This window comes from Carlito syrichta, unplaced genomic scaffold (genome assembly GCF_000164805.1).
Source record: "Carlito syrichta isolate Samal-C Ts95f unplaced genomic scaffold, Tarsius_syrichta-2.0.1 Scaffold304376, whole genome shotgun sequence".
NCBI lineage: Eukaryota > Metazoa > Chordata > Mammalia > Primates > Tarsiidae > Carlito > Carlito syrichta.
The window spans coordinates 57,315-60,515 of NW_007248472.1; positions in this window are offsets into that span (position 1 = coordinate 57,315).

The window sequence follows — 3,201 nt, forward strand, 5'->3', positions numbered from 1 at the left end:
ATTTCCTTTTCTTGTCTAATTGCTCTAACTAGGACTTCCAACACAATGTTCACCAGGAGGGGTGAGAGTGGACAGCCTTATCTTGTTCCAGTTTCATGGAAAATACTTCCAGTTTCTGTCCATTTAGCAATATTCTGGCTGTGGGTTTATCATAGATGGCGCTTACTATTTTGAGATATGTTCCTTGAATGCCTAGCTGTTCATTGGTTTTTATCAAGAAGGGATGATGGATTTTATAAAAAGCTTTTTCTGCATCTAATGATATAATCATATGCTTCTTGTTCTTACATGTATTGATGTATTTATTTACATTTATGAGCTTGTGGATGCTGAACCAGCCCTGCATCCCAGGGATAAAGCCTAATTGGTCATGGTGGATGATTTTTGAGATATGTTGTTGGATCTGATTTTCAATTTCATTGAGAATTTTTGCATCTATGTTCATGAGGGATATTGGCCTGTAGGTCTCTTTCTTTGTTCAATTTTTACCCATGTTGAGTATTAGTGTGATGTTAGCTTTGTAAAATGATTTGGAGAGAATTCCATCTTTCTCAATTTCCTGCAATAGTTTTCATAGGATTGGTATCGGCTCCTCCTTGTAAGTTTTGTAGAATTCCACTGGAAAGCCTTCTGGCCCAGAGCTTTTTATTTGTAGGTAGTTTTCTTATGATGAAGTCAATTTCCTGGATTGTTATGGGTCTCTTTATTGTTTCAGTATCTTCTTGTTTCAACCTTGGGAGGTTGTGTGATGTCAGAAAGTCCTCCATTTCATTTAGGTTTTCAAGTTTGTTTCCATACAGGAACATATAGTAATCTCTGATCATCTTTTGTATTTCTTCAGGGTCAGTTGTGATTTGATCTTTTGTGTTTCTGATTGTATTTATTTGTGATTTTTCTCTCTTTTTCTTGGTCATTCTGGTTAGAGATCGATAAATCTTGTTTATCCTTTCAAAGAACCAGCTATTTGTTTTGTTTTGTTGATTTTTTTCTATGATATTTTTGTCTTTTATGTCCTGTATTTGGGCTTTTACTTTGGTGATATGGATTCTTCTGTTAAAGTTAGGATTTCGGTGGTATTGTCTTTCCAGCTCCCTTAGGTGATTTGTTAGGCTGTTAACTTGTCATTTTTCTATTTTCTTTTTTCTTTCCTTTTTAGTTGGAGTCTCACTCTGTTGTCCAGGCTAGAGTGCAGTGGCACACTCATGATCACCCCAGCATTGACCCATCTGGTGATCCTTCCACCTCAGCCCTCCAAGTAGCTGGAACTACAGGCATGTGCTACAATGCTCAGCTAATTTTTTAAATTTGTTGTACAGATGAGGTCTCACCAAGTTGCCAAGGCTGTTCTCAAACTCACGAACTCAGGCAATCCACTTGCCTTGGCCTCCCAAAGTGCTGGGATTACAGGCTGAGCCACCAAGCCTGGTCCCATTTTCTTGATGTGTGCTTGTAGAGATATATACTCCCCTGTTAGAACTGATTTCATGGCATCCCAGAGGTTTTGGTAAGATGTTTCTTCATTTTCATTTGTTTCCAGGAATATTTTAATTTGTGTTTTGACTTCTGTGTTTACCCAGAAATCATTCAGCATCATGCTGCCCATGTCTTTGTGGGTTTGGGGAGAATTTTTTGGTGTTGATATTTATTTTTATTCCACTGCATTCTGAGAAGGTGCATAGCAATAATTCAGTCTTATGAAATTTGTTTATTCTTGATTTATGGCCAAGAATGTGATCAATCTTGGAGCACATTCCATGGGGTGATGAGTAGAATGTATATTTTGTGGTTGTTGGGTAAAATGTTCTGTAGGCATCTTTTAAGTTCATTTGGTCAAGTGTCAAGTTGAGGTTTTGGATCGCTTTGTTGATTTTTTTGCCTCTATTAGCTATCTAGGGTTGCTAGAGGGATATTTAGAGTCAGTGTCATTTTTTAGTTTACTTAGTAGTTGCTTTATAAATGCCAATGCTCCTGTGTTGAGTGCATATATATTTAGAGTGGATATTTCTCATTGATAGATTGAACCTTTAGTTATTATGCACTGTCCTTTTATATCTTTCTAAATTTTCAATAGTGCAAAGGTTATTTTATCTGATATTAAGATTCCTACACCTGCCTTCCTTTGTGATCCATTCACCTGGAAATTCATTTTCCATCCTCTAACTTTGAGTCTGTGTGCATCCTTTGTGGTGAGACGAGATTCCCAGATCCAGAAAACTATTGGATCATTTTTTAAAAATCCAGTTTGCCATTCTGTCTTTTCAGGGGTGTATTTAGTCCATTCACCTTCAGGCTGATTATTGATATATGAGTGTTTATCCCTATTAAAGTTTTTTCTTTGTTTGTTTTCTTTTAAATTTGGGGTTGATGTACATGTGTGTGTTCAAGTTTGCAGTCGTAATATATTCTCTGTTGCTTCTGTGTTCTCCTGTTCTTTTGGAAGGTGCATGGTCATTCTTTTTATTTTTCTTTCTTCTGTGCTTAATACCTTTTTAAGCATCTCCTGTAGAGCTAGTCTGGAAGCTGCATAATCTCTTAGACATTGGATGTCTGGGAACGATTTTAATTCTCCATGCTGATGAAGCTGAGTTTGGCTGGGTAGGAAATTATTGGTAGAAATTGTTTATGTTTGAGGACTTTGAAAATTGGACTCCAGTCCCTTCTAGCTTATACTATTTCTGCTGATAGATCTGCTGCTATTCTAATTGGTCTTCCCCAGTAGGTAGTCTGACATTTCCCTCTTGCTGCCTTTAGGATTTTTCTTTTGTACCTACTTGTGTAGGTGAATTAATATATGTCTCGGGGTTGGTCCTCTCATTTGTTACCTTGTGGGGGTTCTATGTATCTCTTGTGTTTGTATGGTCACATCTCTATTGAGATGGGAAAAGTTTTCTTGGATAATCTCTTGGAATACTTGCTCCAAGGTGTTCTCCATTTCCCTTTCTTCCACTGCAATACCAATCAGGCATAGGTTTGGCCTCATAATATAATCACACATCTCTTGGAGGCTTTCTTCTTTCTTTCTGAATTTTCTTTCTTTGCTTTTTCAGATTGGGTTAATTCCATGTTTTGGTCTGCAAGTTCTGAGATTCTTTCTTCTGTTTAATTAATTCTGCTTTCCATACTTGTCATCTTGTTATTTCCTGAGCGAAGTTTTTTAAGGTCAAAATCTCTGTTTCAAGTTGTTTCAGTGTTGTGTCTTGT